We start from the raw sequence: 12,861 nt of genomic DNA on the forward strand, positions 1-12,861 counted from the left end.
GCTCTGTGACTGTAGGTGAAGGACATAGCGTACCACCACTTCAGTTCATGACCTTATAGGTGAGGAGATTTGGCTTGTCACGTAGCAGATAAGGGGGCATGGTTTCTCATGTCACGGGTAGTACACTGAAGCGCCAAAGAAACTGATATAGGCGTCCGTATTCAAATACAGAAATATGTAAAATGGCAGAATACGGTTCTGCGGTCAGAGACACCTATATAAGACAACAAGTGTCTGGCACAGTTGTTAGATCGGTTACTACCGTTACAATGGCAGGTTATCAATATTTAAGTGAGTTTGCGCGCAGTGTTATAGTCGGCGCAAGAGCGATGGAACACAGCATCTCTGATTTATCGATGAACTAGGGATTTTACTGTACGACCATTTCACGAGTGTACCGTGAATATCAGGAATCCGGTAAAACATCAAATCTCCGACATCCCTGCGGCCAGAAAAAGATCCTGCAAGAATGGGACCAACGACAACTGGAGAGAATCGTTCAACGTGACAGAAGTGCAACCGTTGCGCAGATTGCTGCAGATTTCAATGAAGAGTCATTAACTAGTGTCAGCGTGCGAACCATTCAACGAAACATCGTCGATGTCTGCTTTCGGATCCGAAGGCCCACTCGTGTACCCTCGATGACTGCACGACACAAAGCTTTACGCTTCGCCTGGGCCCATCAACACCGACATTGTACTATTGATGACTGAAAACATGTTGCCTGTGTCGGACGAGTCTCGTTTCAAATTGTATCGAGCGGATGGACGTGTGCGGATATGGAGACAACCTCATGAATCCATGGACCCTGCATGTCAGCAGGGGACTGTTCAAGCTGGTGGAGACTCTGTAATGGTGTGGGGCGTGTGCAGTTGGAGTGGTATAGGACGTCTAGATGCGACTCTGACATGTGAGACATACGTAAGCATCTTGGATGATCACCTGCATCCATTCATGTCCATTGTGCATTCAGACGGACCTGGGTAAATTCCAGCAAGACAATGTGACACCCCACACGTCCAGAATTGCTACAGAGTGGCTCCAGTAACAGTCTTCCGAGTTTAAACAGTTCCGCTGGCCACCAAATTCCCTGGACATGACATTAGTCGAGTCCATGTCACGTCGTGTTGTGGCACTTCTGTGTGCTCGCCGTACATGATATTACGCAGCTGTACCAGTTTCATTGGCTCTTCATTGTATAACATTTTTCGAGGTCATTTAAGGGCATAGAGTTCCAGAGGCCCCATATATATACAACTCTGTTCTAGTGTAAGTAGTGATGTAAGACTCGTGTTTTAAAATTCACTCGATGTGGGAACAGGAGTTTTTTTTCTGACGGTTATCTATCATCGTAGGCTTGAGTGTCGGCGAGGATGTGAGCACCTAATGATGAGCGTTTGTGTACCTCGCACCTACTTCATGCTCCATCTTCACTCACACTCTCTGCTGAATCTTGCTTTCGATTTTGCACCCACAGCACTCTACAATGTCCTTTTATAATATTCTACTAGTAGTCAACTGGAGATTAATGGTGTTCTTCCGGGTATTCTGCCGAGCTGTTGTTTCCATTTGGAGATTTTGTGTGCTAGATCATACACTACTTTTATGAGTCTCTAACTGTTGTGTGTAGAGTGGGTACTAACAGAATATTTTGTTTAATGTGTCAAATAATGCAGAATGGAAGCCAATGTGTTCTTAAGTTCATTCATCTCTGCACTCGCAGACACTTCTCTGCCTGGTCTTGCGTCGTTCGAGATGAGTGGGATAATAGCCACGTCCTGTCAAAAGATGAACCACACCCTAACTGGGATTGATATGGTGCATTTTAAATCTTTTCTGTTCGCGAAGAGAGAGTAAACCTGTCGGTACCGGCACTTACTAGTGTTGTCGCATTGACTTTGTGAAGATCCACCCACCAATTTTTTCATTGTTTGTTTGTGATCCTGACACCAGGTATCTTCCGTGCTGCCATTCCTTAAACAGGATGTTTAGAATTTCGTACACTAATGGCACGATGCTGCTGACTTCTCTTGTGCTTAGAGCCGTCAGCCGGCACGCACACCATCCTTTGCCTGCCTCATTACCGCGTGTGGAGCAGCTGATTACTCTTCTCTTGTTCTGCACGCCGACTGTTTACAATCCACTCGAGACGCATTCTTATTCTCTTTTTTTGTAGCTGCTATTCCTTGTTTTCTAACAATGAATCCTCACACAAAAAGGCCAAGTCGTGAATCAACAGCTTAACGCCTCTTTGCGTAGTATTGTGTCAGAAGAGACTACATCTCGGTGAGGGTTTTAACACATTCTGTTTCTACAGCTACTTGGACTTCTTTGTCTTGAGAATTTCGCGCATGCTATTGGGGAACGTTATTTTTTTTTCGCAAAACGCACCCAAATATGTTTTTTTATAGTTAATATTTGACAATTGGTGTCATAAACACACTACTTTAGATGAAGAAAAGTTATGATGACATTGGAATAGCCATATGTACTGAAGAAAATTTCCTCAACTGACAGACCCTACATGGATTGATATTTTATTTACTTTCACTTTCTGCCAAAGGCCACGGATATCACGCTGCTGCAAACGGTATGCTCTCTATTTATATGGAAGTAGGGCCCTACATGAACAAAACAAAATCCACTGAAAGCTGCAGTAAGGTCAAAACTAGTAAGAGCAACGGCAGCAGCATAGATGTAATTTAAAAATTGCACTCATAAAGTAAAGTTGTCATCAACCGAAAGATTAATTTAAAGTCTATGGTCTTGGTCCTTCGGCATGACCTTGTCTACCTCCGCCTTGAGAACTGCCACACCTAGTGGAATATAGAGGTTTCAAGAGACGATATTGCTTGGTTTTTACATACAGAGCGTCCCAACTCAGGGTCAAGATTACGCAAATGGTAGAGTACTTGGAGATAAGTAAATAATATGTGCCGAAATGGATATGTAGGTCTTATTGACATAAGCAAATTACACTTTACACCAGTGTCTTAAGATCATAGCAACTACCACAAGTCTTAATACAAAGATTAAAATGGAGCTGGATACTCCACTGTAAGAACTGAAATTTTGATTTAGGATAATTTTGCTACAGTTATTGCAAACTTTCCTTATAGTATGGTTTGTAACATTGCAGCTTTGTGCCATAGAGTAAATACATTTCTACTCTGTGTTATAGTATCATGTGTGACTATTCACATCCGTGGCTGTACAGTGATAACAGTACCAACAATCGCAATGTTTCAACCCTGTTTCTAACAGTACAAACAATGGCACATTTTTACTGCGTTCGTATCTTTTAAATTCACATCTCAATATCTGCTCTGTGTAAAAATAATATATTTGTGCAGATCATGGCGTTAGATTAATTCTCTAATGGAACATTATAGTTATTTCATTTGTGTGGCCATTGTGTCCATAGTAGCTTCATAAATTATTAAAAATATTTGAAATCCGTCTGTGAAGCTTGTATAAAATACGTTTACATAATCACCACATGTTCCATTGTATTAATATAAAACATCGTCAGTGGTTTGCGCTGTAACGTATTTACAATTTTAGTTTGCTTTCTACATCTAACAACAGTTCGTTACAAAAGATTCTTAAGTGTGATTTTTAGTTGCAGCATTTTAGCCCGATTTCGCTATGTTAGGAAGTGCCATTTGCTTGCACATTTTTGCACAATGTAGCTCCACTAGTGTTTGTAGGCATATTCCTGGCTAACAGTGTCTTTGTTTCTTCGTGTGTAGCGTTGCCAGGTTGGTTTTCACTTAATCTAAAAATGTTCTCTTCATCTGTGGTTTGTCATGTGTCTATTGTGTCGTTTTAGACATGTTAATGAGTATTTATTTGAAATGTAAGTGAAATAACGAGTAGTGTGGAATACGTAGATCTAAATGGAGAGATGATGGGCGAGGGAGAACAGGAGGGCAAAGGTGGGTAATGGTAGTGAACAGTGAATGTGCCGCAGCATATAGGAGGGTGAGTTGCTAATGAGATGAAGAAAAGGGTGGAGGTGATAGAAGGGGGTGAGAGAGAGCGAAAGGGAGAAAGAGAGGAGCTGAAAGAGAGAGAAGTTTTTCTATGTGATGGGCTCATTGATTATGCCAGGGTCTGATTTCCAATAGTTATCTGATCATTAAGTAGCTGTTTATTGTGTGTTAGGGCTTTCTGTATGTCGTAGTTGTCGTGATATATCTGTTTTTCTGATTTTTATTATTCTCATATCTTTTTCCATTACGCTTGTCCTATTCTATTCCCTCTTAAGACGATTTGCAATTAATGATGAGTGGTGTATACTGTTTTTCCATGCCCTGATCTGTTCTTCATACCTGGTGCCAAATGTTCTACCGGTGGTTCCGATTGCCGGGCGGTGTGGCCGTGCGGTTCTAGGCGCTTCAGTCTGGAACCGCGTGACCGCTACGGTCGCAGGTTCGAATCCTGCCTCGGGCATGGATGTCTGTGATGTCCTTAGGTTAGTTAGGTTTAAGTAGTTCTAAGTTCTAGGGGACTGATGACCACAGATGTTAAGTCCCATAGTGCTCAGAGCCATTTGAACCATTTGGTTCCGATTTAGATTTTTTCACGTTCCTAGCTATTGAGCTGGCTAATACCATACACTCTGATTTTGGTTTTAGTTTTAGGATGTCTTTCTGTTTTGAGTTATTCGTTTTATAAACAATGTTTCAACCCTGTTCCTAATTTGTACATGAATTTATTGTGGTAGGTCATTGTATACCATTTTCATGTGCTTCTGCTCCTTATATCATTTTTACCATTATTTGTATCTGCGTTGTCAGTGTGTCTGCATATATGTGTTGATGTTGTTTGATTTTTTTGTTTCATCTTTTATGTTTTTATTTTTCTGTTAAGTTTATCTACTAGTGTTTCTTTACAAGCATTGTTAATACTGTCTGTTTCATAGTGACTAGCTCTTTTTTCTCGTCAAAAGTTCTTACAGGGACCTTATTGAGTCTGTTTAACATCTATCTTATTGCAATTTGTTCCTGATTCTCTGTACGTTTTGAGGTTGCATTTATTATTTTTCCTGCTGTGATTTTTTGTATATTTCAAAGGTATGGTTGTAATTGTCTTTTGTAATGATTATATCCAGAAAGCTGATATCATTTTCTTGTTCCACTTCTGTTGCAAATTTCTGCTCTTGTCTGTAGTACTTATGTTTTTGTTTAATTGTATTTTGTTCTGTGGCTCATCTAGCATTCATATTACATCATTCACGTACCTTTACCTCTACATCTACATCTAAATGGTTACTCTGCAATTCACACTTAAGTGCCTGGCAGAGGGTTCATCGAACCATTTTCATACTGCTTCTATACCATTCTACTCTCGAATGGCGCGTGGGAAAAAGGAACACATAAATCTTTCCGTTCGCGCTTTGATTTCTCTTATTTTATTATGATGATCATTTCTCCCTACGTAAGTGGGTGTCAATAAAATATTTTCGCATTCGGAAGAGAAAGTTGGTGATTGAAATTTCGTAAATAGATCTCGCCGCAAAGAAAACCGCCTTGTTTCAGTGACTGCCACTTCAACTTGCGTTTCATATCAGTGACACTCTATTGCGCGATAACACGAAACGAGCTGCTCTTCTTTGTACTTTTTCGATGTCCTCCGTCAATCCTACGTGGTAAGGATCCCATACCGCGCAGCAATATTCCAGCAGAGGACGGTCAAGTGTAATGCAGGCTGTCTCTTTAGTAGGTTTGTCGCATCTTCTAAGTGTTCTACCAACAAAGCGCAGTCTTTGTTTCGCCTTATCCACAATATTATCTATGTGGTCTTTCCAATTTAAGTTAGTAATAATTGTAACTCCTAGGTATTTAGTCGAATTGACAGCCCTCAGATTTGTACAATTTATCGTCTACTCAAAATTTATCGGATTTCTTTTAGTATCCATGTGGATGGCCTCGCACTTTTCTTTGTTTAGTGCCAATTGCCACTTTTCGCACCATACAGAACTTCTCTCTAGATCATTTTGTAATTTGAATTGACCGTCTAGCCCGCAGCTCGTGGTCGTGCGGTAGCGTTCTCGCTTCCCGCGCCCGGGTTCCCAGGTTCGATTCCCGGCGGGGTCAGGGATTTTCTCTGCCTCGCGATGGCTGGGTGTTATGTGATGTCCTTAGGTTAGTTAGGTTTAAGTAGTTCTAAGTTCTAGGGGACTGATGACCATAGATGTAAGTCCCATAGTGCTCAGAGCCATTTGAACCATTTGAACCAATTGACCGTCTGATGATTTTACTAGACGGTAAATTACAGCGTTATCTGCAAACAATCTAAGAGGGCTGCTCATATTATCACCTAGATTATTTATGTAAATCAGGAACGGCAGAGGGCCTATGTCACTACCAGGCGGAACGCCAGATATCACTTCTGTTCTACTCGATGATTTACCGTCTATCACTACGAACTGTGACCTCTCTGAGAGGAAATCACGAATCCAGTCACAAACTGAGACGATACCCCATATGCACGCAATTTGATTAATAGTCGCTCGTGACGAACGGTATCAAAAGCCTTCTGGAAATCTAGGAATATGGAATCGATCTGAGATCCCTTGTCGAGAGCACTCATTACTTCATGGGAATAAAGAGCTAGCTGTGTTGCACAAGAACGATCTTTTCTGAATCCGTGTTGGTTATGTATCAATAAATCATTTTCTTCAAGGTGATTCATAATGTTCGAATATAGTATATGCTCCAAAATCCTATTGCAATTGACGTCAGTGAAATGGCTCTGTAATTCAGTGGGTTACTCCTATTTCCTTTCTTGAATATTGATGTGACCTGTGCTACTTTTCAGCCTTAGGAACAGACCTCTCGTCAAGTGAGCAGTTGTATATGATTGCTAAGAAAGGCGCTATTGTGTCTGCATACTCTGAAAGGAACTTAATTGGTATACTAACTGGACCGGAAGACTTTCCTTTCTTAAGTGATTTGAGTTGTTTCGCAAAACCTAAGATATCTACTGTAATGTCACTCATGCTAACAGCTCTTTTGGTTTCGTCTTCTTTCGGAATTACGGAAAACTGTATTTAGTAACTCCGCTTTAGTGACACCATCATCGGTAACATTTCCATTGCTATCGCGCAATGACGGTATTGACTGTTTTTTGCCACTGGTGTACTTTACATACGATCAGAATCTCTTTGGGTTTCCTACCATATTTTGAGACAATGTTCCATTGTGGAAACTATTAAAAGCATCTCGCATGGACGTCCGCACTAAATTTCGAGCTTCCGTGAAACTTAGCCTGTCTTGGGGATTTTGCGTTCTTCTGAATGTGGCATGCTTTTTTCGTTGCTTCTGCAGCAGTGTTCTGACGTGTTTTGTGTACCATGGTGGATCAGTCCCGTCTCTTATTAACTTATGCGATATGAATCTATCTATTGCTGTCGATACTGTATCTTTGAATTTGAGCCATATCTGGTCTACCCTTACATAATTAGCTTGGAAGGAATGGAGACTCTTTCTCAGGAAGACATCAAGCGAATTTTTATCTGCTGTTTTAAATAGATATATTTTGCGTTTATTTTTAGTGGTTTTGGTTGATATGATTTAGAGCCTCGCTACAATGACCTTGTGTTCACTAATTCCTGTATCCGTCACGACGCTCTGAATTAGATTAGGATTATTTGTGCCTAAGAGGTCAAGTGTGTTTTCGCAACCATTTACAATTCGTGTGGGCTCATGAAGTAATTGTTCAAAGTAATTCTCAGAGAAAGCATTTAGTACAATTTCGGAAGATGTTTTCTGTCTTCCGCCGGCTTTGAACATGTATTTTCGCCAACAAATCAAGGGTAGATTGAAGTCTCCACCAATTATAACTGATGAGTGGGGTACTTATTTGTAATGAGATTCAAGTTTTCTTTGAAGCGTTCAGCTATTATATCATCTGAGTCGGGGGGGGGGGGGGGGGGGGCTCGGTAGAAGGAGCAAATTATTATTTTGGTACGGCTGTTGAGTATAACCTCTACCCATAGTAATTCGAGGAACTATCTATTTCAACTTCACTACAAGATAAACTACTACCAACAGCCACAAACACACCACCACCACCTACTTTATTCAATCTATCCTTTCTGAACACGATTTGCGCCTCTGTAAAAATTTCAGCAGAATTTATCTCCGGCTTTAGCCAGCTTTCTGTTCCTATAACGATTTCAGCTTCAGTGTTTTCTATCAGCGCTTGAAGTTCTGGTACTTTTCTAACACAGCTACGACAATTTTCAACTACAATACCGACTGTTCCTTGGTCGATTCTCGTCGTTTCTTTACCCTGTACCCTTGGAGACTGGAGCCCTTTTTGATCTTTCCCGAGACTGTCTAACCTAAAAAAAACCGCCCAGTCCCGCCACACATCCCCTGCTACCCGTGTAGCCGCCTCCTGTGTGTAGTGGACACCTGAACTATTTAGCGGAACCCGAAACCCCACCACCCTATGGCGCAAGTCGAGGAATCTGCAGCCTACACGGTCGCAGAACCGTCTGAGCCTCTGATTCAGACCCTCCACTCGGCTCTGTACCAAAGGTCCGCAATTGGACCTGCCGACAAAGCTGCAGATGGTGAGCTCTGCCTTCATCTCGCTAGCAAGACTGGCAGTCTTTACCAACTCAGATAGCCGCCGGAAACCAGAGACAATCTCTTCCGATAAATTGCGAAACACGTCATTAGTGCCGACATGAACCACCACCTGCAGTTGGCTTCACCCTGTACCCTTCATGGCATCCGGAAGGACCATTTGCAAATTTTGGATGACTCCCCCCGGTATGCACACGGAGTACACATTGGCTTTGGTTCAAATGGCTCTGAGCACTATGGGACTCAACTGCTGTGGTCATCAGTCCCCTAGAACTTAGAACTACTTAAACCTAACTAACCTAAGGACATCACACATATCCATGCCCGAGGCAGGATTCGGACCTGCGACCGTAGCAGTCGCACGGTTTCTGACTGCGCGCCTAGAACCGCGAGACCACCGCGGCCGGCGCTATTGGCTTTCTTCCCGTCCTTAGCTGCCATATCCCTATGGGGCTCCATCATCCGCCTAACACTGGAGCTCCCAATGACAAGCAAAGTAGATGGTGTCGTAGCCTTTAGTTCTTATTACACCTTTAAATACACTCCTGGAAATTGAAATAAGAACACCGTGAATTCATTGTCCCAGGAAGGGGAAACTTTATTGACACATTCCTGGGGTCAGATACATCACATGATCACACTGACAGAACCACAGGCACATAGACACAAGCGACAGAGCATGCACAATGTCGGCACTAGTACAGTGTATATCCACCTTTCGCAGCAATGCAGGCTGCTATTCTCCCATGGAGACGATCGTAGAGATGCTGGATGTAGTCCTGTGGAACGGCTTGCCATGCCATTTCCACCTGGCGCCTCAGTTGGACCAGCGTTCGTGCTGGACGTGCAGACCGCGTGAGACGACGCTTCATCCAGTCCCAAACATGCTCAATGGGGGACAGATCCGGAGATCTTGCTGGCCAGGGTAGTTGACTTACACCTTCTAGAGCACGTTGGGTGGCACGGGATACATGCGGACGTGCATTGTCCTGTTGGAACAGCAAGTTCCCTTGCCGGTCTAGGAATGGTAGAACGATGGGTTTGATGACGGTTTGGATGTACCGTGCACTATTCAGTGTCCCCTCGACGATCACCAGTGGTGTACAGCCAGTGTAGGAGATCGCTCCCCACACCATGATGCCGGGTGTTGGCCCTGTGTGCCTCGGTCGTATGCGGTCCTGATTGTGGCGCTCACCTGCACGGCGCCAAACACGCATACGACCATCATTGGCACCAAGGCAGAAGCGACTCTCATCGCTGAAGACGACACGTCTCCATTCGTCCCTCCATTCACGCCTGTCGCGACACCACAAGAGGCGGGCTGCACGATGTTGGGGCGTGAGCAGAAGACGGCCTAACGGTGTGCGGGACCGTAGCCCAGCTTCATGGAGACGGTTGCGAATGGTCCTCGCCGATACCCCAGGAGCAACAGTGTCCCTAATTTGCTGGGAAGTGGCGGTGCGGTCCCCTACGGCACTGCGTAGGATCCTACGGTCTTGGCGTGCATCCGTGCGTCGCTGCGGTCCGGTCCCAGGTCGACGGGCACGTGCACCTTCCGCCGACCACTGGCAACAACATCGATGTACTGTGGAGACCTCACGCCCCACGTGTTGAGCAATTCGGCGGTACGTCCACCCGGCCTCCCGCATGCCCACTATACGCCCTCGCTCAAAGTCCGTCAACTGCACATACGGTTCACGTCCACGCTGTCGCGGCATGCTACCAGTGTTAAAGACTGCGATGGAGCTCCGTATGCCACGGCAAACTGGATGACACTGACGGCGGCGGTGCACAAATGCTGCGCAGCTAGCGCCATTCGACGGCCAACACCGCGGTTCCTGGTGTGTCCGCTGTGCCGTGCGTGTGATCATTGCTTGTACAGCCCTCTCGCAGTGTCCGGAGCAAGTATGGTGGGTCTGACACACCGGTGTCAATGTGTTCTTTTTTCCATTTCCAGGAGTGTATTAGTTTTTCTGTGTGATTCATGAAGATGTTGGTTCAAATGGCTCTGAGCACTATGGGACTTAACATCTTAGGTCATCAGTCCCCTAGAACTTAGAACTACTTAAACCTAACTAACCTAAGGACATCACACACATCCATGCCCGAGGGAGGATTCGAACCTGCGACCGTAGCAGTCCCGCGGTTCCGGACTGCAGCGCCTAGAACCGCAAGACCTCCGCGGCCGGCATGAAGATGTTGGCTAGTGTCCCTGAAATAGGTAACCCTTCTTCTTGCACATACAAGGGCCCTTCGATAAATAGTGGTCCACCCTTCCTCTTGCACATACGAGGGCCTTCAATAAATAGTACTACAATTTTTTTATTCGTTATTTTATATAGGAAAATGTATTTTTGTGTGCTTCAAATTTGATATTGTATTTATGCAAAGTTCTGAACAACTCCAACAGACAGCAGAGCTATAGTGAAGCATCAAAATGGCTTCTATGCAAGACCCTCATTGCAAACCACGTGCTGTAACTGAATTTCTGGTTGCAAAAAGAGAAATTATGGTGAACATCCATTAAACTTTGTGTGCAGTTGTAACCTCCCCCCTCACTTATCGACCTTAATGACAGTGAAAAATGAAACCGCGTGTACCTAATGGGAGTTTTGGAAAAGCAATCGTCACCGAAGTTAATCTATCGGTAAAGAGGGAGGAAAGGGTTACATCTAAATGAAAGGAAAAATGCAAATGAAACTGGTGGAAATTAATTTTGAAAAGGGGTAAAGTTAATAAAGAAAGTAAATGTGCGGCCGTTACGTTAACAATTAACTAGCGGTAATTAGGTATTTGAGATTTGGGGAAATCACGGTCGCCAGTCCTAAGGACAATTACTATAGTAACTGAAAAAGAAAGGTAATTACACATATAATTAGCACTAGAAGCGTGGCAACTGAAGGTTGACACGTGTAGTGTGAAATCTGAAAGTTTGTCAGAAGTAATAAATTTCGCTACACTCTGACTTAATTTAGCAAAAGAATTAATAAAACCGGAAAATCGAAAGTTAATTTAGTGACTGAAGTTAATAGTGAGCTTTCTTTCTGAAGCACATCGAAATCCAGTAAAATACGGTTAGTCTTGGACTACCTCAACAATCATTTCAAAAGCAACTTGACTCTACGCAATTTAGAAACAAGAGATTTAACTTTGAACTTGAATTAAATGATTCTGAACTATTAACAATAGTAAAATTTAGTACGTACCAAGCTGAGCTGCAGTCACAGGTAAGCTAAAATATGCTAACAAAACTCGCACTCTAAATTTGTGCTCGTGTAACCTAAATATTGTAGCCAGCTACTGAACTTTGAAATTAAAGCAGTGAAATCTAATTATATTATTTTAGTGCTGGCGTTTGAATTTCAACGACACTCGGGTTCATTTCGGAAAAGGAAGGGACCCTGCTTGGCAATGCAATTGGGACAATGAGCAACAAAGGTTCATGCTAAGTTGCTGTAATTTTGCGAGGCAAATGGAACAATTTGAAAAGCTGAGGTCTGCCATACAGTTCTGAAACTTTACGTGCTTTTAGTCTTCTTTGTTGGTTGATTGAAGGTTTGAAGCCGTCGATCGAGGAGGTGGCGACAGTCACTCATTGTCGGCCGTCGCTGTTGCAGAAGCTGGATGTTGGCGCGCCTTCTTCTCGACACGGTCACCAGGCGAAACGGGCTCTTGATGTGCGCCAGCTAATGCTTCCCGTCCGCGACACCATGTCAGAAACTATCATCGCGAGTCGAGCGCAATTACATGCTGCCAAACCCCGAAAGCGCGGCAACTCGCGGGAGCGTCACACAACACCTGCTCCACTCGCTACTCCCGCCAGACCCTCACTGCCCGCGCTCCACGCGGCAGAGTTAACACTACCACAGATCCTACACACTTTGATTCTTCACACGACCCATCGATGTAATCGTTCGATAGCAGTTTTCCCTAGGCAAGACCCAGCGTAAAAATACAAATAATATTTACGAAACAAACCAATTATACATCGACATAAGTGCATAAATATAAATATATCCAAACAGTAAAGCAATTACAATATATAAAGAGACAGAAATGTCATATCTTGAGGTAACAAAACAAGGAAAAAAATAATAGTACAATAGATGGAAATAGGAGGATATGCATTTCCGGCGTTACACGTGCCCCACATTGTCTGAGGATGTTCGTGTAACGTAAACAGACTCAGAAAATGTCCCAAAAAAGAAACAGCGGAAATGCATATGCTCAAAACATCAACAAAATTTAGCATTCGTCT

This window comes from Schistocerca americana, chromosome X (genome assembly GCF_021461395.2).
Source record: "Schistocerca americana isolate TAMUIC-IGC-003095 chromosome X, iqSchAmer2.1, whole genome shotgun sequence".
In the NCBI taxonomy this organism is placed as follows: domain Eukaryota; kingdom Metazoa; phylum Arthropoda; class Insecta; order Orthoptera; family Acrididae; genus Schistocerca; species Schistocerca americana.